At 34.6% G+C, this 25,740-nt stretch overlaps 1 long non-coding RNA gene across 3 annotated transcripts in view; it reads right to left on the bottom strand.

Moving 5' to 3' along the window:
* LOC306661883 overlaps positions 1-24,168 on the bottom strand; it is a 192,893-nt gene extending 168,725 nt beyond the window's left edge. For 2 of the 3 annotated variants that reach the window (XR_013764001.1, XR_013764002.1), the window contains exon 1: positions 23,784-24,159. This is a non-coding gene — a long non-coding RNA (uncharacterized lncRNA). Of the gene's footprint in view, positions 1-23,783 lie in introns of all 3 variants that reach the window. The other variant, XR_013764000.1, reaches the window with a different exon arrangement.
* Positions 24,169-25,740: the final 1,572 nt, after the last annotated feature.

Here is a 25,740-nt window from a genome sequence, read left to right as displayed (position 1 = left end):
ATTGTCGAAAATTGAATAGCATACAACATGATGTGTGTGTGTGTGTGTGTGTGTGGTGTGTATATATATATAGAAGAATATTTATGGCTGCATCAAGCTGGTTAACATACACACTGCCTGACAAAAATTGTACACATTTATGGAATACAAGATGATGTTTTTATATATGGATATACTGTGGAGTGGATAAATTAGTTAATCATTACTTCACGTACTTTTTTGTGATGAAATTCTTAAAATATACTCTCCTGGCAATTTTAAAATAAACAACATACTGTTTTTAAAAGTAGTCACCATGATATATAATAGTTCTCTTGAACTTCATCTCATCTAACTGAAACTTAGTGTCCTTTGACCAACACCTTCCCATTGATTGTCCTTAACCCACAGCCTCTGGTAACCACCATTTTACTGTTTCTGAGTTCAACTTTTTAAAATTTCTACATTTAAATGAGATGATGGTGTATTTATCTTTCTGTGCTTGGCATTAAATACTATACTTTCAATAACTAACTCATAAAGTGTTTACTATTGTCTGCTTTCTGATAAGCACTTAACATGCATTATCTTACTGATAAAACAACAAGTTGTGAAAAAAATAGTATTATTTTGATGCTCATCTGATAATAAAGAAACTGAAGATGGGAGAAAGTAAGAGAGTAAATGAGTTGCTTTGTGTCTCACACCTGGAGAGTCTTGAGACTTGGGAACAAGTCTTCCTGTCAGCTTAAATCTAGGCAGGGTACATTTACTACTAGATTTTACTGATTATAAAAAAGAAGCAGCAAAGCAATTTTTCAGTCTTAAATTAAGACTAAGATTAATGCTGAAAATAAATAAAATCAAAGTACTATAAACAAACCAGGCACCTGCATAGAAGAGGAGGTATTTGTGGTAAACCTTGAATGTTAGGAAGAATTTTGACAAGTCAAATGAAGGGAAAGAAATCTAGGCAGAGGGAAATTGTGTTGAGGTTGGACCAGGTTTTGAGTTTCCTGATATCTGTGTAAATGTGAAATTTTTCTGAAGAAAAATAATAGTAAAACAATATGAATACAAAGTTAGATGGAAAAAGTATATTTTTCTCATCACCTGTGGTTAAAATACCTTATTTTTGAAAATTTTACAAAATGGTACCCATTGGTACCCTCAGGTCCCTTGAAGAGTTTGTATGCAAGAGAAACCCTGAATACCAAGGTCTTGAGTAGAAACCAGAGGGCAACTTTACTATGTTTTATATCATTGCCTTGGTTATGACAGGAGAATCTATAAAAGTATGCATCAAATTCATTGCTAATTTATTAGCTTCATGCCCCCTGTGTTATTTGTCTTGGTTATTTATATAACTTGAGATAAATTTTAGTCTTAAATATATCTACCTATAGGGTTGCATTGTAGCTTCACTTAAGAGAAGTTCATTTTCACATTAACATTATTTGGTCAAGTTTTAGCAGAACTCATAGTACATTAAACATTATTCAGATAGAAGGCTTAATGTCTTTGTCTCCAAAATAGATCCTTATCGTTTGGACTTCATGAGATGTAAGTTTGCAGACTTTTTATTTTTTGAGTATTCATTGAAAGTTGTTAACTTAGACTTTTTGCTTCAATACAGACAGTGGACAAATGATCTGACTTTCAAGTTATGTTAAATTTGAGTGAAATTTTGCAAACCACACAGAATTTCTAAAGAGTTCAACTTAAAAACATGTATGTTAGGGCTGGAGGTGAAATTCAGTGTAGAGCACTTGCCTAGCATATGCAAAGCCCTGGTTTTGATCTCTAGCACACCACAGCAAAACAAAACAAAACAAAACAAAAAACACCAAACATTTTTAAAAAGTATGCTACTATATCCAAAAATACGATTGGTTAGATGCTCAATAACCTTATTTTTTGTGTTGTCTATGTAGTCTCATAATTGGTCAATGAAAAGCAAATAAATAAACAAGAACAAGGCAAGAAACATGACCTGCAGATTTGAAGAAGTAACCTATCATTTACTACTAGTCACTTTTTTTTGTACATTACTTACAAATGTTCTGGAATTGTTTTCATTTGTGTGATCATCTGGGTGTGTGCACACTGATTGCCATGAAGCTAGTCAGTCATCTGTTTACTAGAACTATCCTAATGAGGGTCGGTAAGTACTCTTGGTGGCAAAGTTCTCAACTTAGAGGAATTTAGGTACTAAAGAACACAAACCATCATGAGAACATCATATAATATGTATAATATTTATACATTCTATTTTTCCTTCAAAGCTTTGACTTAAGTTTTCTGTTAAAGTGACTCATTTCAAATTATAATTCAGATCCAGTTATCTAAAATATTTTATGAAATTCTCAAAAATAATTTCCCTTCATTGTTGTTTGTCACAGAACATTTTTCCTTGAGATAGTTTTTAGTGATCAAGTGTGTTGCTGAATCATATATATATATATATATATATATACATATATATATATATTTCTATTCTATAAAAAGTCAAAATTTTGACTTTCTTTGGTCCCAATTTCCTAGTACACATTTCTTCTTTCATTTAATGTTAAATCAGATGAGAAAGAGAAGTTTTATTTTCTGTGACAAAACTATGTCTTCAATTTAATTCTCAAAATCTGAAGTTTGGGGGCTCCTGGGTTGCTTCTTGTTTATTGTTTTTTACCGGGGATTGAACCCAGAGGGTCTCAACCACTGGGCCACATTTCCAGCCTTTTTTATATTTTATTTAGAGACAGGTTCTAGCTAAGTTGCTTAGGGCCTTGCTAAATTGCTGAGGCTGGCTTTCCTCCTGCCTCAGCCTCCAAGCCACTGGGATTACAGGCATTTGGTACCACGCTTGGCTTGGTACCTATTTTGGGGGTCCTATTTTAAAGCATGTGTGCAGGGAATGGGAGAGGGGATGTAAACCAATTATTTGGAGCCTATGCTGGTGATTTTTTTCATATTGCTAAAATATTTCCCATGTGGTTATATTATTGAAGAATGGTAAGATTTTTTTTTTTTTTTTTTTTTTATCTTTTAACTTGTGGTGGCTGATTATTTGGGTATGTGTGACAAAGCTAATTTTTGAAAAATTCAAAACCCATTATTATATGAGTAATGATACAGTTATTTTTTAAATTATTTGTGGGCAGGAGGTAAATTGTTTCCAAGTTAAAAACATTACAGTATGGTATTGTCCATATTAATGAATCCAAGAAGTGAACTGTTGATCCACCAAACCAAGGTATTTCAAACCAAGTAAAATGTCATCCCATTGAAATCACTTAGCGTGGTTCAAGGTCAGCAAAGATTCACCAAACCTGGAGTTCAATTAGATCATAAAAGGGTACAGAAGGAAAATCAGGCAGACCTTGACCCTTGATCTATAAGCATTAAGACCAAAATGATATACATCAAGAACAGAATTTAAAAACTACCAGAAGGTAAAATTATGATACAACTACTAACTCATTCATAGTTTTCTTATATGTTATAGTATCTCCTGAATAATTTTGCAAATGGAAGGATTTATTTGAATATTTATCAGTACTAAAGTTTCACATGACTGGCTTTGCAGATTTAAGAAGACACGCCTGAGATGGCATGCATTTCGGTCTGGTTTTGGTTTATTTTGTAGCCATTGATTGGTCTTTAAAGAGGGGATCTAGAGGAAAGACTGCTTACCAGATATCACTGAAGTCATGACTTGAGAACTTTCCCCCAAACAGACTTTTAGAGACACTTCTGACAGTTTCCTTTCATCCAACACCTCAGAAAGCTGCCTAATTACCTTCTTCTATATATAAGTAAATACCAATGAACTGTCATTTCACTATGGGTACTTCAAAATTCAGTAACATCTAGAACTTCTGTTAGCTATCTTGACAAATTTGTTCCAGATCTATTTCCCTTTGATAAACAGGCATTAGAATCTCTTCAGTTTTTAAGTTTTCTTATATAAAATGTGATATCAGAGGACATCTATGGTAACCTGGAAAGCTGGGTATAGAGTGAAGTATTTTTATTGCATGGATCCATCATTTACTAATTCAAATCAGTGAGTTTCTCTAGCCTGATTTGTTATCTATAAAATGGAGATGATACGTAATAGTGTTGTTTGAATTAGTAAATGAGAAAGAATATGTGGAAGTGTTTTCTACACTGTAAATTACAATGTATGTTAGTGGTTATTTTCCTCCTAAAATCTTACAAATGTCTTCACAAATAACTACATATCAAGAGCCCATTTTTTTGCCTAATGATCTGGTTGATGAAAACAAAGCAAAGCAAAACAAACAAAGAACTTAAAATAAGAACAAACTGATCCTGCTTCCAATATTATCATTCAGGTGGGAAGATAAGTAAGATATGTCTAAAAAAATCTGTAAGGTTAAATGTAAAGAAAACCATTAATTATCTATATATATTTTAATTTGAAGGCATGATTACTATAATGGAGTTCCACAGAAACAGTCTAATGGATACTTTTCATCCAAACCTCAAAGATAAGGCAATATTTAAAATGAAAGAGAGGTTGACTCTGGATAGGAGATCAGAAGTCATGGAAATGCTGGTAAGCAGCAAGTGAGAAAGAAAGATTGCAAAGGAAGGTCAAGAAGGTTTTCTGGGAAGGAGGGGGTCAATTTGGGGAAGGACGAATGAGCTGAAGAATGAAAGACCTCACACTTGATAGAAGCAATGAAGTCCGGAAAGGAAGGGACAGAAAAGGAAATGATGTGAGTAGAAGGAAGAGGGTCATGAGATGTCTAATTTAAGATATATTTTGAGGTGACACAGAGATAATCAGTGAATATATTGCTCTTAATTCATAAAATTTCATCATCTCTCCCTCCTAATCAGAGAAACTGAAACTCAGAGAGAAAATGCATTGGATATACTTGAGAAAATTGAAATCTAAATAAAACATTAGTGATCAGTGTAAATTGCTATCATTAATATAATTTGCTCTTAGAGAATGGTGCTTGTCCCTGGTAACCAGACAACAGTGACTTTCTTAGTTATACATCATGATGACCATTGCTATGTAGGAATTACTTCACAAAAAATTCTGAAAAATAAAAGATTTCAAATTCAGAATGCTTCTAAGTCTAAGGAAGATTAGCTTAAAGGTGATATATAATGTATCATTTTATTACTCCGTATTTTAAAGCACAGAAATTGTTAGTATCTCTTATTATCAAAAACTCAACATTGCTTTGTGAACAAGATACATTGTGTACAACCATAGGAACCAAATGATGTACCCCATTTGTGTACAATGAATCAAAATGCAATCTGTAAAAAAATTTAAAAATAAATAAATAATTAAAAAAAAAAAAAAAAGATTCCCTGAGACACAGTTTCTTCATTCTTTTTCCACTCTAATCAGTACTAATTTCCAGTTTTGCTTGTATCTTTTTCCCACAGGATAGGAGTGCCATGGAACATTCATCAGTAACTTTTCTAATTTCAGACCAGGTCTTGATTCTTCCTTTCCTTGATTATTACTAAATGCCTTTGCTCTTCACATTTTGTACACCACTTACCCTTATTTTCATACTGTCATTTACAGTGTCAGCTGCACTTATCTTGTAAGCTCAGCTACAGAAATGTGTCATGTGCATTTTCCCCAGTTAATAGGGAAACATTAACCACTTTGGAGTCTTAATCCTTTGATAATATGATGAAAGCTATGAGTTTATTCCCTGAAAAAAAAATGCTTATGCAAACATACACAGGAGATTTAGCATATAACTTCTAAGAAAATATTGTGAAACTCTTTAGGAAACATGAACACATCTAGATAAAGAAATCCTGAATTTGTGCTTAACAAACATCCCCGGACAAAGCAGGACTTCAGCACATACTTGTCAATGGATTAACTATAGATATTGAAATAATTTTTTTATTGTTTTAACAAAATTAACTTGACCAGACACTCTGGGAGAACTGGGACAGAAAATTAATAAAAGTCCAAGGAGAGGAAAGAGTAGGGGATTTAGGAGAAAAGAAAATCTTTGGCCTTAGGTATAAAACTAATAACAACTATCTTTTTGTAGTACAGATTTGTTACCAAGAACACATTGCTTAAGGACAAGCAGGTAGTAAAATCTGATTGTGGAAAAATTCAGATACAAGATGTCTTTAAGAACTTTGTGCTACAAAGTGAAAATGGAATTGATAGTGAGCAGGAGGAAGGAAGAGGATATGCTAAAATACAAATTCCATCCTTAATTTCCTGAGGAGCCTGGACTCAGCAGTCATCAAAGATCTGAACCAGCCAGTTAGAGATATTCTGAATTGGGCTAGGGAGATAGCTCAGTCAGTAGAGTGCTTGCCTTGCAAGCACAAGCCCTGGGTTCAATCCCCAGCACTGGCTGAATTGTGAGACCTAAGGAGGTGACAAATAGATGACTGGAAGTAGTGATCCTTGAAGCACACCAAAAAGGAAAACAACTTCAGTAAGACTGGTAAATAAAGTAACTATTGTGAAGATAATTATCATTTCGGGAAAACTTCTCTGTGTCCAGCACATACTGACTACTATTTATGTGTTATTTCTCAGTAGATTGAGTATCTCAGAAACTTGAATAGTTACATTAAAGTTTTAAAAATGGAGATGGGTCTACCAATCCACCAAGAACATTTGTCTATACACAAGATATCCGGAGGAGAGTGAACCAGGACAGGGATTATGAGTTAACACATGAACAACCTAAATACATCAACATCACAGAGACACATGTGCAGTCTTCTGCAAACAAGACCAATATTCAGTCCTCCCAAATAAGAAATTTTTAAAAATTATTTCTAAAAAATATTTTTAAATACCCTTATGTCTAAGATTCTAAAAATCTATACATTTTCTAATTTCTAATAACAGAAATTAACATTTTAATTTTCTAATATAATTTGATTATGAACTGGATTCTAAACATAATTTTGTTTCCGTGCTCCACTAATAGATTTTGGGTACAAAACTTGAGCAATCCTCTTTAGAAATAAAATTCAGTTAGTTTGTTTCAAATATTTTCATCTTAAAAATGTTCAGCCTTGCTTCAAAAAGTAAAGATTACATTTGAGAAACACAATTAACTTTCTTATGCAAGCATTAGTCATACAGTTTTCTTCAAGAAAGGGCTGGATATTGAAGCTATGTGTTAGCATTTCAGGAGAAAACCTATACTTTTTCCAATCAATAAATATTTATTGAATATCAAATTGATAATATATTGTTTGGGATATGAAGATAATTATGACTTCCTCCTTCTAGGGGAGAAGTCCATGTTCTGATAGGGAAGATAAACAATATACACAACTATGATGTGAGGTAGAAAGGGCAAGTGTCACAGGAGACCATTATTGCTTCAGTTCCAAACAAAATCATTTCTCCTAAACCTCATGTAACAATCGGCATTCTAGCTTACACTAAATATAGGCTCCCAGATCAGGTAACATAAGAGTATATATGAATCATGAAGACTGTTGAATGACTTTACCTCAAATAGTATGTGTCTACTTTCCCACCATGTCTCTTCAGCATCCATTTTCTTTACTGTGGCAACAAATAATACACCATCCTATACCTTTTTTCTGAAAGTGTTTTGTGAGTCTTTCTTAACTCTTGAACTATATTATATTCTCTCTGAGTCCCAAAATGAAGACTTTTGAAGGAAATTTCTAGAATATTGACCTAAATGTTCAATGCATAGTAGGCAACAGATAAATTCCTGCTGATTTTGTAGCAGAGACATTGGGCGTGTGTATGGATTAAAACATCTTCATAGGCATACCAATTATAAATATATTTTAATTCTAATCCATGATTTTGACTATAGTAAATAACATGTAGATGATAGTTAATTTTAAGATATGACATTACTTGTCTTACAACTTTCAAAATCAGTCTTTATTCAGTAGAATGGGTATCACTTGAAATGTTAAAATTGACGAAATTTGGTTTAAAATTAAGTTAAATGTACCATTTTTGTTAATATAATTGTATTGAAAAGCAATAACAATCTAAGCATTTTAGAGAAGTTAACTTTTAGAGCTAATTGGGCCCACTCTACATTCATGAACCCTAATGTTTCTTTTTCTTTACATGTTTGTAAGGGCATTAGTAAGTCTTTCAATCACAGAAAAAAAAAAAAAAAAAGTTTTTCAGATGCCTTGAAGTTAGCCCAACTTTTATTTAGTTATCTGGAGCCTATAAATTTTGCTGGCAAGATAAGTGGGAAAAGCATATATGATAGGCTAAAGTAATAGAATAAAATCAGTATTATGAAAAATTCTACCTTGTGTGAGGGGATTTTAACTCCACTTTTAGTAAAAATTCTGTGGTAACATATTCTGTTAATGTACTTGGACACAAAATCTAGGATACACAGAAAGAAAAAATATGAAGCAATTTTGCTTCAAACACAATCATACAAAGAACATATTCTCTCCTAGTTTCCATTCTTGCCACAGTCTATTCTAGCAAGAAAAGTTTATTTAAAATGATCCTGAGAAACTCCCAAATTGGAAAGCACTGTCTGCTCAAAAATTCTCCAGTGGTTTTTCCAACTCATTCAGGATAATAGCCAATGTATTTTCCACTATCGGCCTCATGATACCTCTTGAAAAGCTGCTAGTGCTTCCTCAGCCCACCTTTCTTGATCCGAAAGACCTCTTTTCTTTTCTTCCAACTGTCAGGCAAGGTCCCTTCTCAATTCTGTGGTTCCTTCAGATCTGTGCTCAAATGTCATTCCATGGACCACTCTATTTAAAAATGGATCCTGCTTTCATTCCCCTAGCTGGCACCAAGCCAAGACTAACAAAGGAAAAAAAGTCATATTTTACTGTGGATGAAAATGAGATCTGACTATAACTAATACCAGTTCATGAAATGTTGTTAATGCCAAAACTACACGTGAAGTTAATATATGGGTTTAAAGGAAAATAGAAATGGGTGAGAGACAAAAGAAGAAAACACCACCAAGAATGTTTCAGTAAGCATCAGCCACCAAAGACTTTTAAGTGCTTACTTAGTAAGTGCTATATACTGCTAGGATGGTACCAGGAATGAAATTGGAAATGATATAAAAAGGTTCCTGCACTTGAATGCAATGTAAGTTTTTGTGTTGTGGTGATCAATATTCTTTGTTGCTATAATTTATGATTTTATAATTTAATGCATTATTATTTGAAGAAAATATAGAAATATATACACATAATACCAGGGAGCTCTGACATAGTTATTCTTAAGTGAGAAATCAAGTAATCAGAGATACCTAAAACAACACCTGTCTGTATTTCTGTAATAATCTCATTATTTTATCTTTAGCTAGGAGATTTATTTTTCACTGCATTTTTTTCAGATATTCTCCAAAAATGTGTTTTCACACCCAGAGGATATAAGATCACAGACTTCCCATCACAAAGAAAAGAAACAAACAAGAAAAAGAAATCTGTGATGCTATGATTTGAGAAAACTTTTTTTTATCAAAATAATTGGAAAATATCTTAAGTTAAAAATTTTAACAACATATATTGAAAGTGCTTCTGTACATCCTACTTCAAATTTCCCTCAGCTAAATTTAATCTTGTAAGTATCATCATCTATGGATATGAATCTATAAATGCACTTCTTTTAAATCAGTTAAGTATCCTACATCTCTAAACTTAAGTTCTACTTAGGATTTATCAAAATATACAGAAAAGTTTCAATGACTGTTCAAAATCCTCACTACCACCTGAGGTTTGCCAACTCTTGACAGTTCTAGAGGAATTTTGAAAAGTAAAATATTCATGTTTTGTAATATGGAAAAACTATACAATTACTCTCAGATATAAATAATAAAACAATTTAAAGAGCCACATTATATTTCTGAAGTTACCATTTTGCCAATAGTAGTGTTTGCCAATAGTAGAGACATTCATAGAGCTATTAAACTTGTATTCTGATCAGTTCAGTCCCTATGGGAAGTGAAGCTCTCTGTATTAACCACATCTGCCTTTCTCCACCAAATATATCAAACTACAATATTACTTTTGTTTCATCTCCAAAATAGACAAATTAATATCTTCCTAATATTGAGGAATATAGAAAACCTCCACTCAAAGTACATACAATCCCCACACTTCTGTGCATTACCCCATTCACTCAATAAACCATTTTTAAACATCTACTATGTGTCAGGTGTTGCCACTTGTACTGCAGATGCCACTACAGGGTAGACATGGCCTCTGGCCTCTGGCAGTTTATGGTCTTAATGGCTTCTCATGGCATTTAATAATCCCAAATAAATACATTGTGCAAGCATTATAAAGTGGAATATGCTATGAAAAAAATGATAGAAGAAAAGATTTTCACTGAGATTAGAAACAGACTTTTCTCAGTTAAATTGATGCCTGAGAGATGAGTCAAGTTCAGTTCCCCCCCCCCCAAAAAAAATCATCTTAAAATTGTCTTTTGGTAAAGATGAGCTCCAGAATAAGCTTTTTCAAGGTAGCTCATTGTCTTTACTCTCCTCTCCTTCCCATTTCTCCTTCCTTCCTTCCTTCCTTCCTTCCTTCCTTCCTTCCTTCCTTCCTTCCTTCCTTCCTTCCTTCCTTCCTTCCTTCCTTCCTTTCCTCTCCTCTCCTCTTCTCTCTCTCTCTCTCTCTCTCTCTCTCTCTCTCTCTCTCTCTCTCTCTCTTTATTTTTTTCTATTTCTTTCTTCCTTCTTAGAGCAATAAGAGTAATGCTGGGTATCACAATACCTGATCTCAAATTATACTACAGAGCCATAGTAACAAAACCAGCATGGTTTTAGCATAAACACAGATATGAAGGCCAAGAGAATAGAAGACAGAAAGAAAAGTCCACACAGGTACAGTTACCTGATGCTTGACAAAAGTGCCAAAACATATATTAGAGAAAAGACAGTCTTTTAGCAACTGGTGCTGACAAAACTGGATATCAATATCTAGAAAAGTGAAATTCTCACCCTACACAAAAGTCAACTCGTAGTGGATCAAAGACTTAGGAATTAGACCAGAAACTTTGCAACTACTAGAGAAAACAAGGTCAACTCTCTTAACAGGGATCTACTTCCTTAGTAAGTCTCCTCTCTTTTTATGGACTTCCTTTCCCTGCCCTCCTCTTCCCTGCTCTTCCCTCCACTGCTCTGCTCTTCTCTTCTTTTGCAGGAAATCGCCAAGTTAAAGCTACTTGGCATTTTCTGGGGTTCCAGACTTCATGTAGCATCAAAGACTGATTGATGATAGGATCACATTACTTTGCAAACAAAGTTAGAAATTGCTTGATTTTTGTGCTTAGTTTGGAAGCTCCCCATGCACCCTGCCCCCCAAGATTAAGCATACTCATTCTCTTTCTAACAAAGTTTTATAGTGTGTATTAGGTGCCAAGCTCTCTTTGACTGATGGGAATACAAAGAAGAATACAACAGACTTTTGAACCTAATGAGCTCATAGCCAACAGGTTGGTGACCACACAAATTGATAACCCTATAAAATGACAAATGTAATACCAGAAATATTCAAGAATACTATGTAATCATTGGACTAAGGAGGTAGGTTAGGGAAATTTCCTTGAGTAGCAGAAATATAAACTGAATTATGAATGACAGAAACTATATAAAATGGACATGGTTGGGGTAGAAATTGGTCATGGAGAAGGGACAGGAGGGAAGAATTTGGGGATGATAAATAATGTGACTTGTCAAGTACAGTAAATCCTAATGGGCCTTGTAGATCATGTTAGTCATTTCCATTTGTATTTTAACTTTTATTTAATGCAAATTTCTAAATATTTATGCTCACTCTTCACTATTTCATAGATGAAAATAATCTACTATGTTTGTGTATCTTTCTCTACTGTACAAGAAAGTATATCTATAATTGAAATAAGGAGTACAATGTATTGGCCCTGTTTCAATATGAAGAAAGCTTAAAAGATATTAGCTTAATTCCTCAGAAGGTAGAAGACCCACATTCCTCTGCTGGTGGCCAATAATACCCTTGGTGCCAGATATATTGAGGACTTTAGAAACAAACAGCAGTATTATTCACATAAAATTGATGATATGTGAATATAGCAAGAATATTATAATTTGGTGAGGGAAATCTAATACACTTCATGCATTTATGGTATGATAGTAGCATATTTAAAAATAAGTCACTGCAAGTTGCTATATATCTATTAAATTATACTTTTATATGTTAATTATATCTGAAATTCATTACAATTCTTTGAAAACTGATAATTCACTTAAGGAAGTATTTTTAAAACTATAGGTTGTTATCCACTGATAAGTTTTAACATCATCTTAGTTGGTTATGACCAGGATTTTTTAAATGAAATAGAAAAAAAAAGAGGGAAGTATCAGAATGTACACTGTAGTACACTGTATAACCTGTGTTATTTCAAAAACTGTTTGTTGTTCATATTTTTTGTATGTGTGTTTAACTATGTACTGAGTTTGGATGTCAAAAATCTTAATAAATATCAAGCTAGTGTATTCATTCATTAAATACATTTTCCATAAAAGGTTTTCTTCTTATTGTCTGCTAGAGACCAGAGAGTCAGAGATGATAAAAATATCATTGCAAAATTCTAAAAAACTTACATTTACTGGAGGGACCAGATACACTAAAAAATCAAAATATAGTATATATTCATATATTTATATGCATAGATTACTATAACATAAAATATTTAGGATACAAACAATCTTGGTTCTATGGATAAGGAATATGAATATATATAGCTATCAATATATATATTTATATATAGCTACATACATATAGTATGTGTATATATATATATATATATAGAAAGAGAGAGAGAGAGAGAGAGAGAGAGCTATCATGAATCAGAGTAGTTTAGCAAAGAAGACCCCATTTTAAAAACATGTCATTATCATGTTTATTGAGACCCTTAAGAGGAAAAGAGTCCACTTAAGATTGACACTTTAATTATTACTTCATTATTGCTGTAGCAGATTGAGTAGTACTGAGGTCTCACACAAGGTTATATGCCTTTGTAAGCACCTGGTTTACTATCAGAGTGACCCAGGTAGGCTTAGGTTATTAAGTTCTTGAAACCAGGATATGAAACTAGATAGAAGAAAAATAATTTCCGGTTAATGCTTCAAGACCTGTGTTGTCTAAATGATAATCGACACAAAATGATTTGTTTTATTATGTTCTTCATGTTTATTTACTTTTGTTTGAAAATCTAAATTAGAGTTCTGTAGGATATAATGAAAACTATACATGAAAGGAAATTACATTGAAAAAAAGTCATTACTGTGATAAAAAACCAAGATGTTCACCTTAAATTCATAGAAATAATAAAATTGGGGTTAAACCATGAATTTAATTCCCTTAGAAATAAGGAAAAAAGGAGAAATGTTATTAAGATTTAACAAAAGATATGTAGAAAGTATCTAGAGAGTATCTACCATAAAAGAAAAGCTGTTCCTCTTCTAAAGATAAAAATAGAGAATGAAAATACATACCTATAACACACCTGAGAATGCATTTAAAAGTCAAGATAGAAATAGGATACATGATAGAAATAATACATGATGCATGTTTAGAACTATAAAAACGTGTGTGTGTATGTGTGTGTGTGTATATGTGTGTGTATATAAAAACGGACTGAAAAAATATTATGCAGAAATAAACATATTTTTAGAGGATGGTGAGGTTACATGTGACTATACTTTGAAATTTTCTTTCATAATATCTGTACTGTTTTAAATTAAAATACTAAGGCAGAGTAGAACTTATGAAACCAGTCTTAATACTTAAGTAGATCAAGCAGTTCCCACTGCAGACCTTCTGTACTCTTCCCTTTGAGAACAGTGCCTTCTCTGATGATTATGGGGCAGGCCCCCTGTCCCTGTTAAGTCTCGATAGTTGTATTTTTGGTTAACTAAATTACCTAATATTGCTTTGTTTTATTTATTAGGGTATTTTATGATTTTATTTTAGTTATTACTATTTGAAACTTCTACGTCTGTCCTTTCCCCTAGAATGGAGCTCTATAAAAGTAGAGAATTTTGTTATGTTTACTTCTGTATCCTCAGCATCCAAACAGTGTCTGGCATATAATAGGTACATGGTTGTACTTATTGAAATACATTATTCTAAAATATTTTCTTTTCAATTTGGATTTTAACAAAAAGGCAATGTATATTTGTAAAAATTAATTCTGTTTATATAGGTAGGTAGGCAAGGATGGTCAGATCTGCTGTGTATTAACTGAGTACCAGACAATGGGTATTCTTATATATCTATTCCTGAATAAACAAAACTTTTAGTTGTGAAATATCTTATTGAAATTTATCACTACAGGTCAGCAAGACTCCATGTTTTATGCTTTTATCATATTGCCATGGTGATGACATTGGCCCCAACTATGAAATGGATTAATTAACCTATTACTCTTCAATCTCTCTCTCTCTTTTTTTTTTCACCTCTAAGGGCCACCATCTATCCTTCCTCTTCTGTCATTTATGTGTTGAATGACAATATGCTTGCTTATCATTGAGTATTGCCTCTGTAAATAGATGACTTGGGTGTGTTTACACCTCTTACTACTGAGACTCTGGATAAGTTTGTTAACATTCATTAAGATGTTAGTATTAGCAATAATTTTGAATGGGATGGAGAATCAAAAGCACAGAGAAGAGTGCTTCATATGTAGGAAAAAAGAAGAATATGATTACCTTGTCTTCATCCAAAGGTCCTTGTAAATTCCTAGCCTACGCTCCAAATAATCTTTCATTCTTTCTATAGCCCTTTCCTAATTAAATACTTGTTTCCTTATACAAGATCAACTACAAAGTCAATGATATTAACCATTGTCCATGGCACTCCATATGGTTATTATCCATTCCCCCCTAATGCATTTGATTCTTAAGACAGATTGCCAACTGATGGACTTCATATTTAGGTTGAATTATAGTTAGGGTCTGTATATGTTTCCTTAGAGTAGAATGTTTAACTGTCTCTCCCATGGAATAGAAAAGGAAAAAAGAATCAACAGACTAGATAACTTCCATTAATGTTAGGTGAAGGACCAGTGAGAAGTTGTATTTGTGAGTACCAATGAGAAGAATAATGACAGATGGGATTGGATAGTGGGAAAACTACAACATTTATTTAAGTCACATTTCTTTGGCACCCTAGCAGATAGCTTAGACCTATGTAGTTTAGAAATATGAAAACAATGACTTACCTAACATCACAGTGATATAGCAATGACTAAAAGCCAACTGAGTTAGTGACTTAGGCTTAGTGAAATTTCATATAGCTAAGGAGAGGGTCCTTTGAATAATTTTTAAATACAAACAATCTATTTCAAAAGAGTTACATAAGAAATAACAGCATATTAAAATTTTCTTATATTTTAATAAGGTAAGTAAGGATTGTGTATCCAATATTCAATGATGATAGTTTTTGTTTTGGATAAGCAAGAGTTAACTAGTTCTCATTTTTAAAATAATTACAATACATACTTTTTTATTTATGAAGTGCTAAGACAGTATATTTCAACAAGCCAAAAAAAAGGCTTTCTAAGGGGTGTAAGTTTAGGCAGCTAACTTAACGTCTGAGTCTTCCTTATTGCATTTGTAAAGGGGAGAATCTATTCTCAAGATCAAATAAGGCTACATAAATTTGTACAAAAATACAGTGCTATACACCTACTATGAAAACTATTACTCATACCATTGCAAAAACAAGATAGAAAAAAAAGAGCGACAAATAGTGCATACTAATTTCTTGAATTTAAAACATGATTATTCTGTTTCTGTGCACTGATTGGGTCTAGAAACTATCAGCAAGAGGCCTTTATGTGCAAGATCTTGAAAACATTCGAGTCAGGGAACATTCCATTCAAGTGTGTCAATTACATGAACCAATTAAGAAGCTGCTCTTTTATTTATCTGTACATATGTTTTCTGAAGCTAACCTAAATTGTATACAAATTAAGAATTAAATTTCATGGTTATTAACAAAAAAAAAAAAAAAAAAAAAAAGAAAGAAAAAAAAAACTGAATCCAACTGGTAGACCTTTATGGAGCCAAGACTACCAAGCCTCCATTTAGTGAGGAAGTACAGGAAGAAAATTCACTAGGATAAAAGAAAAAGAAGAAGAATGAAATGCAAAAAGGAAATAACAGGAGAACTAGGAAGGGATGTGATGGGAAAGGAAGACAATAAATGGGAAGAAAGGAAATTACTATCTTATTTTCATAGCTGGAGAGCTGAACAAATCTCTTCTACTCAGACAGCAAGTAGTAAAATGCTTCAATGCCTAAGTACATGTCTAACAGTTCAGAAATCAAGAGAAATAAAACTGTTGCTATGTGTTCAATATATAAATGATGAAACAGATTCTCAAAAGCCTAACAACTTGTCTCCTCCACTTTTCCTGAAGGAGCCTGCACTCTTGGATCATCAATATTCATCTTTATGTTGTCTAGAAGTCGTTCAGAAAGTACCTATTCCCCTGGAAAAAAGTCACTGGAAACTGGCATAGCAAGTGCTTTTTAAAAGAAAAAGGAATTAAAAGCAGGCACTCTTGGTTTAAGGGTATGTTGGCTTCCTTTTAAAATCTCACCTTCTTGAATTATTAGGCTGAGATGTAGCTCAAGGTGTGACTGCTCAGCTTTTTAAATTTAACAAAACCACCAAAATTAGATACATTTCTTGTAATGTCATGTTATTAACTTAGCTTTTAACATAAGAATTTCCTGTATACAGACAGTTGAATCCCAAGCATTTTTGGCCCCACATGGGTCCTGTTTATATATGTATATTTAAAAATCTGTATAAAGCCTTGAATTCTGGACATTGGTTAAAATAGAATGTTATTCTATTTATAGAAGAGGTCCTGATGCTCTAGAAATATGGTCTAATGGGCCAAAGCTTCACTTCATTAATTCTTCAGATCTGATGAAATGCTAGGGATTAGGCAGAAGGCCAGCCATGTAAGCTAGGATCTGGCAGGTATTCCAAGTCAAAAACAAATTTCAGTGCTCTGCTACCTTGTCTTTTGCCTGAGAAATTGTGTCAACTTTTCTTTCCAACAACCTTGCTAACTTAAAACCTGAATGCTAGAGGAGTCCAGTCATGTCATTATCTCACGGGTCCTTGCCTTAAAGGCCATGAAGTCTTTCATCTAATGAGCATTTCTAGACTTTTTTTTCCTCAAAAATAAGCAAATAAACACTCCCCATATTTCACAGGTGGTAAACAAAGATTTATTTACTATTTGTGTTGCGTAGACCATTGGAGACAAGTACATTATCAGGGGAAATGACACTCAGTTGGATCTTTCTCCTTCTCAAGGAGAGAGAAAATAACTCTAAATTGACATCTTAGTGATTGAAACCTGCTAGTGTATGCGAGATAGTTGTTAGAGGTGCAGTAAATCTCACATACAATTATGTCTGAAAATACTTTATTAATAATCTATCCTAAAAGCAACCCTGTGTGTGATGTTTCACCATAACATAACAGAGATTCTGTAGAGAAACAAACTAATTATTATCCGTGACCATGAGGATGAAGTGTGTGTGTGTGTGTGTGTGTGTGTGTGTGTGTGTGTGTGTGTGTGTAAGGATCTTTATCACAAGACACAGATGGATTATGGATTCTGGAAGCATGATTTTGAAACTCCTTCTTACTATTATTCCCATTTTGTCCTCTGATTTTAATAAAAAATACCACACTGACTCATGGTTAACAGTTTCATCTTTTATCACTTGTGAGTAATCACAGGACATTCCATGAAAGAAAAGCTATTTTATCAATGACCCTAAAATGTACGTATGTGACACTGCATGTGAAAAGTGCTAATATAAGTTTGGTACAGCTGTTTATGTCGTGAATGAGTATTTTCATATGCTTTTGCCTTCATGTTGATATAAAATATGCCAAGGAATCTCAAAGTAGCAATTAGTAAATCCAATTACCTGCTTCCTATCCAGGAATGACAGGCAAGGAGGTTGGCCCAGAAAGGAACTGAATCTCAGGCAAAACTAGAGGCTGTACACTGGAGTCCACACTACAGGACTTTCACCAGAGCTTTGAGGTTGGTTAGCCTGCTCTTCCCTTGATGACTTTGATCAGGGAGAGCAAGAAAGGAGGACAAGAGACAGTCATCTAAGCAATTGCAGGGTAAGAATGTTTTACATTTAAAATTCTTTAATCATATTTGTGTTTGAGTGCATATGTGCATTTTATCCTTAAGTAGTTGAATTATTTAGAAAGGAAAAAATGTTTATCTCTCACAGAGAATACTTAACTATTTTTCCTGATATGATATCTTTAGGCAAAAAATATAATTACACAAATTCTAGCCATTTCACTATCATTAACTAATCCACATTTCACAAACAGAGCAACAGTTGGCTGTGACAAGGTAAGACCAAGTTTCAGCACCATACCCAAATTTGATTTCTGACTGAGACATTGCAATGTCCACTGCATAGTATTTGTGGGTGCTATTACATGTTTGTAATCCAGTACATGGGAAGAAATGTTGCCCAACAAGACTAAATAATTACACCAGGTTTATATACTAGCTTAAAGACCATTCTCATTCTATGTGGGAATTCTCCAGCTCTCATTCTGTATAAACAGCTAAGAAATAGAAGGCATTTATATATCTTCATCAGCTTTATGCTTTTTCAGAGGTCCTCTTTAAGAAAATGCCTCCCAACATATATAATTAATGTACTAGCTATGTTATATGTGAGACATTTATAGAACTGACCAGAATGTTTTGTTTTTCCACAATAGCAATAACCCCAAAAGATGAACTTAGACTTCTATCATTTATATTACTATTAAATAGCAGAAACTATTTCACCAACATCTCTTCTTAGCATTGAGTGTATTTGGAGAGACAAAATAAACTCATAGAGAATTAGAACTAGTTCTTAACAATTAGAACTTGATGTTAGAATAAATATAAAAATTATAGAAATTAGAGAAATAATTCTATAGAATTTCTTTTTATTTTCAAAGACATGGCAGAAAAATTCATTTCTAACCCTATTACAAACATTATGCTTTTATGTTAAATTAGGCTTTAATTTCTTTCAGAATCTCTTTACTATTGTTTTTAAAAAACTGGATGTCATTTTAAAAAGAGATTCTTTGCAATAGGACCTTAAGATTATATTTAAAACTTTAGAAATGGCTTTTCTTGTGCCTATAGTTTTTACAACATAGCAATATATTTTATTGCACACTTTAAAAGATGAATTTAAAACTATGGAAGGGCTTGGGAATATAGCTCAGTTGGTAGAGAGCTTGCCTAACATATAAGGCCCTGGGTTCAATGCCCAGCACCACAAAAATAACCAAATAAATAAATGTGAAAAAGAATAAAACTATGGAAATAGCTTTTCTAGCACCTACTATTTCTACAACAGAGAAATATATTTGATTGTACACTTTAAAGGGAAAGTTTTTATTTTTTAATAAAATAGCAAAGATTACAGTTTTATTCGTATAAATAGGAAAGAAAGAACTTTCTTACTTGTAGCAGGTACTTATAAATTTGCAATATAATTTAAAATAAGTTTATTTTCCTATTGCTAATACATAAAAGTACAGTGACATTCATATGGGCTGCTATAATAGTTTATCTTATAGTCAATATAAAAGTAGATCCTCAAGAATTCTAGGAGAACCTGAAGGAAAAACTGCTGTTTTCTTCAGTTTGGAAAAATTCAATTCCTTCTTAAGAAAATGGACATACTTACTGAAGAGGTTTGAATCAAATTTACAAAAATTCTATAAAAGTTCCTGATCATTTCTTGAAGAATTAAAGATATCAATTCATCCAAAAAGGTAATGATGATAATATCAATTACACAAAAGATGAACAAGTTTACCTTAAGTAACGTCTATGTTGAAAGAAAGACAAGCCAAAGTCTTAGAAAGAGATTTCATCCCATGTCATATCCAAATTATGTAAAAATATAACTTCAACATATTTGCTAGTTGTATATAGGAGGGACATCTTGAGTTTTTTCAAACATAACACATTAAAAAATTGGTTCTTTGTAAAACAAGAGGTTTCTCTAAAAACAATGATCTAGGTACTCATGGATCATGTCTCTGGGTATTATTAGCTTTTCTACCAAAGAGCTATTAAAGGCATTTCCAAAACATTGACATCTTTTCTTTAACTAGTAGTTTTTATACCAGTATCCACTAGTCTCAGTCAATCATGTCCTACTGTATATTAACACTTAATCCCTTTTTTAAAGTTACATAATTTTAGAATATATACATTAAACACATTAAATATATACATACATATGTGTACATATCCTTAAATCCAAATTGAAATTATTTATTTAAAATGTCATAAACTTTGTCCCTGTTTAAATGACTTTGGTCAAATTTAATGAAAATAAATTCAGCTAGAAAGCATCTCCTACATACTAAATTTTCAGTACAGACACATTTTTGTCCAGTAAATCATTAAAAATTTTCAAAAATCACAACTGGATCAGATATTTAATTAAAAACCATTATCTTTTAGTGAAATGTTTACAAGACCCACAACTACATTAATGGAAGAAAGTCTAACTTTGCTCTGGGTTTTCTATAATATTGGACCAAAATTCTCCATTATATAATCTAATTGTTTTACTCTTGCTATTCCACCCTCTCAAATCATTTAATCATTACTACTAGGAAAATAAATATCATGTTTCAATTTTGGAATTAATGAGAAATCTTTGTGACTGTTGCATAAACTGGAAATCACAGGACCTATAAGTACCTCGGGCTCATATAAATGTCTCTGTTAAATGTGAATTCTTTAAGATTATATGACTCTAAAACAGGTCTGAAAACCTGTTTTGAGAATTCACTTTAAATTGGTTTAATATATTGACATCAAAAGAGATAAATTTATATTATTTCCATTTTTTACTAGGCTAATGGGAAGCTGAAATTAACTTTCAGATTTGTAACACATTTTGTATTTTATTTATTAATCTTATAGCTCATTTTGCAAATATAATTAAGATAAGTTACCAGTTTCTAGTTTTATTTTCAGCATCAAGTTTAATATGCAAATATTATAATGTCAGTATCATGTTTTCCATTTTCATATTTATTGATGAGAACAATCTGATAATTTGACCAGATAGAATAACTAATATCCTTCATTATGAAGTGAGATTCAGAAGTATTCCTTAATAGCTCTTTATCATGTAGAAGTTTATTGAAAGTAGTATTTAAGGATTTCACCTGGATAGCTGCAATATTCTTTCTGATAAAAATGCTTTAAAATATAATTAACATATTTATTCTGAAACATTAGTAAAGCTTACTAAAACATTACTTTAAAAGAGAAAATCTTGAGGACTGTTTGAAATCATGACACTAAAAATATTTTGTGGGCGACAGGGTAAAATTTTCCTATATCATTTAATCTCTCTCCTCAGTCCACTCAAGTATATATTGGAAATAGCTTAACCTTCCAGCATAGAAAGACTTAATTTTTTTGAAGTGAAAAACTAAATGTGAATGTGAAAAACTAAATATTCATATACACCTTTTTTACATGTTACTGTTATAAATCACACTGCTAAAGAGTCATGGAAATAAATGTCACAAAGCAAGTCCAAACTTACACATTTTCTTAAGACAGTGGAGAAACAAGTAAACAATCTCATTTGCTCACATGGAAAGCAGCTGGTTTCCTTTTTACACATCTTTCCATGTCTAAACTTGTTAATTCAGTGGTATATACACATGAGGTAATTAATCGTCCTTTTGTCCTTGTAACCAAAAGGTGGCACCTCCAAAAATTAGTTCATGAAAGAGACACTATATTTTTTAAGAAGTCTTTTAAATTACAGAGTCCTAGAAAGTGTGCGTGTGTGTGTGTAATTCTATTTAAGTAGAAGACATAGTTGTCTCAAATGTAACATGGTTTTAAATATAACATAAATATATTGATGGCACATTAAGCTAGCTGTCCTCTAAGTTTGCATATAAACTTACACATTAAAGATAACGTGGTGAAAAACACTTTCTGGTGCACACAGATAAACGTGGGGAAAAAAGCAAAGTAAAAGAAGAATCCCTTTTCTTATTCCAAGTGGACATCTGGAGGGTGGGCAGGGGGAAGACTGGGTATTTTCCCTGATAAATCAAAGGAAAGGATTTATCTGGATCCTAACATCCTCCAGTTTCTGTGTGCTCACACAGGACCCACTTGGAATGCTTTCCTGTTTCATCTAACTAGACACTTCTCCTTCCCCTCCTCCCATCCGACAGTAATCACTTAGCTGTCTCTGATGAATAATTGGAAAAAGGAAGCTTATATCAGAGATGATGGAATTGGAGATGCTCAGCTGTTGTCAAAGCTCTGTCCAACAAGTACCATTTACTTGACCTGTTATGCAGGCATCCAGGGACATGTTGCTGTTCCGTTGTCTTTCTCTTTCTTTTAACAAGATATAAGACCCAAAATGTTTTCCCCTTAAAGATTTTTAAAATTTGAGACTATCTTCCTACCATTACTCTCCAAACTTTGTTCCAGTAGAAGAGGATTCTTGATCAACTGAGCCTCCATGTGCCTTCCAGAGAGTGTTGAAATTGCATAAACATCATTTTACATCCATTAAATATTATCATATTTAAAGAAAATAAGGCAAGCCATGATTTGATATTTAAGCAACAAAATGCAAGTAAATATAAAGGTAAAAACAATGAAAATTCATACACAAATGTAGTTTTGACGCAAAAGTTAAAGTTGCTTTATTTCACAAAGGGGTTAATATTCGATAAGTGAATATCAACATGTACACAAAGCTAACAGGAAGATTAGTTTCCTCAAAGTAGAATTTGAAACCTCCTGATAATACCAGTGTCACTTACAAATGTTTTGAAAGTTTACATTTTTTTTCACCTCCCGACAGAATGGCCATATCAAAGAACCTCAGGAAAGTAATCTTTTTCTCATTGTTTTTTAGACTCAAGAACCCCTTAAAGTTCATACATTAACACTGATATGCAATATCAAATTGTCAGCCCCGCAGGACAGATGGAAACAGGAAAAAGTCAGAAGGCTGGCACTTAAAAGCAACAGCAATTAAGCAGTTGAAAGTGGGTTGAATTGTCGGTTTATTTTTGTTCCATTTGAAGGGATGAAGTGAGAGACATAGCCTCTTGCAAGGAAGAGATCAAGTCAAACTTGATGCTTCCTCTCTGACAGCAGGAGCTGGATGGTTTGTATACACTCTCATTCAGTTTAATTCCTTATTCAGTTTAATTGCTTTCTGTACTCCAATTTTCACACGGATTTCATTCTAAGCCTTTACCCCTGAACAAAAAGAAATATTTCTCTTTCCCTTACTGTGACTCTTTGCTCTATGAAAGGCAATCCTCTCTAGGAGGAGAAAGAAACCCAGTGCGTACTTAGGGATGGGAGGAGGGTAAGGGTGAGGGAGAGAAAAGGAGAGAAGATTGAGATTGGGGATGGAGAACGGAGGAGGGAGAATGAGAGAAGGAAAGAGGAAGCAAGAAGATGGGGGATGCCCCACATCAACTCCAGGCTCTAACACACCAGCGCTATGCAAAGTGCTGTTCCAGGGTATGCACATGTGGTCTCACATTTCTCACAATAGGCCACCCGGGGATCCCTCCCTAGGTCTCCTACCACCAAAGCCCAACTGCTCCAAGAAGAAAATCTTTCAGAGTGATTCAAGCGTATAGGCAGCAACGAGGTGGCTGCGCTGCCAGTCGCACTGCCTTACCTGGGGGCAGGACCAGGAGGTGGTGCCGGGTCTCGGTTCCCGCTGCTCTCTCTGCGCTGACTGATGCCAGCCACAAGCGTACTCTCGCTGCCTCGGCTCTCAGAGGGGCAGCCTGCAACACAAAAGGGGTGTGTGGGTGTGGGTGTGTGGGAGGATTTCCAGGGCCACCAGCTGGTCCCAGCTGGCCGCCCCCACCCTACACACACCCCTTCGGGGCGCTGAGCCCCCTTCTCAGCTAAGCACTACCCTGGGGGCTTGCACAGGGTGCAGCCTCAAGTTGCCGCTGCTAACTGCTGCTGCCGCCGCCGCTGCAGAAGGAGGAGGTGGAAAGACACTGGGGGCAGTACTCGAGCTAGAGCATCCCCACACTGCAGCTTCTCCAGGAATCCCTCCAGTGAGGAGGCGGCCGCCCATCATCTCCCAGCCCCGACATCCTGATTGGTTCCACCACGGGTACGCTGCGCCAAGGAGCCAATCCGGGAGCACTAATAATAGGTGGATCCGCTCAGCCAGCATCGCCCATCCCAGTTCTGTTAGTGTCTCTCCATCCCCACAGCGGACTGGGACCGAGGAGGGGGGTTGAGGAGGGTTGGGGGAGGGGGGTGAACTAAGAGGGGAACAGATCCCAAGGAGACACACACAAGGGCATTTTCTAAACCTTGTGGGCAGGCTCAGGGATGCCCACAACCTGTTCAGCAAGCCATATGCACAGGATAAGGAGACAGCATAATACAAAGCTTTTTTTTTTTTTTTTTTTTTTTTTTTTTTTTACTTTCAATCAAAATCTGCCCTGATACTGAGCATGCCCAGACTGCCACAGCACCCTAGGAGTTTAGATGTGTGTGGGTTTCCAGGTTGTGGGTTTTTGAAAAGGTGGGAGCGGGAAGGGAGAGGCAGAAGTTTGTCTTTGGCGGCTTGACCCGGAGGAGTTGTGAAAGCAGGACTGGGTGAAGCAATGGAAGGATTCCGCACAAGTGTCCTAAACTGAGCCACAGGAAGGTAGCCCTCTGGGCTGTCGGAAGTTAATAATACTATTCTGCTAGGGTTCGGGGCTAGGAGCGGAATTAGAATAATCTAAGCGCTGGTAGAGGCTCGGAGACTTCCTGTGAAGGGTGCGGTGGACCAGAGATGCAGGGGAAGCTCGGTCCCATAGGTGGGGCGGAGGAGCGCGACTCCACCCAGCAGCAGCGCCTGCCAAGCAGCGGAGAGTGCACTGGGAGTTTCCACTGCGGCGACCAATAAGTTTGGAGACTTGGGTCAAGTGCGACAGTGTTGGACACGCTTTTCCCCCACCCCTTTTTTGTGTGCGTGCGTGTGTGTATGTGTGTGTGTGTGTGTGTGTGTGTGTGCGCGCGCGCGCGCCAGCCCCCTCCCCCATCTCTCTCCACCCCTGCCAGCAGCAGTGCAGTGACGACTAAAGCGTAGGTTTCCTCCCTCCTTCCTCTCTTCCCAGCCCTGCCGTTCTGCTCGGAAGTAAGAAGCTTTTCCCTTGTGAGAGCGGTGGTGACCTGATTGTCTCTAAGCTCTCAGGCAATTTATAGCTTGGTAATGCCGTGAGATGCCGAACACTGAGGTTCAGGGTGGGGGAAGGGAGGGCGAGGCAGTCAAGGGGCGGGAGCCGACCCAGCTCCAGAAAGGAGCAAGTCCATTATCTACTCCACAGGTGAAAGGCTTTCAAAATGCATAGAAGTATTTCCCGTTCTCACTCACTTGACCTTGTTTAATGGCCTTTGAACCTCTTATTTGTTTTGCTTAGAAATTCTAGCAGTTTGCATAAACTTGATCAATAGCTACAAATGAGAGCTCTCCTAATTGGACTCTTTATTTTCCTGAGATTATCTTGGCATCTCAGGTAAGGAAATAAATAGCTCTCTCAATTCCCCAAACTCATCCACTTTGAACTGGAGTTTTATTAACATTGGTGTGCAAAGGTAACTGTAGCAAGAATTCAATTAAC

The sequence above is a fragment of the Sciurus vulgaris genome (assembly GCF_902686455.1).
Source record: "Sciurus vulgaris genome assembly, chromosome: 5".
Taxonomy (NCBI): Eukaryota; Metazoa; Chordata; class Mammalia; order Rodentia; family Sciuridae; genus Sciurus; species Sciurus vulgaris.
This window is presented reverse-complemented; position numbering and strand designations above follow the sequence as displayed.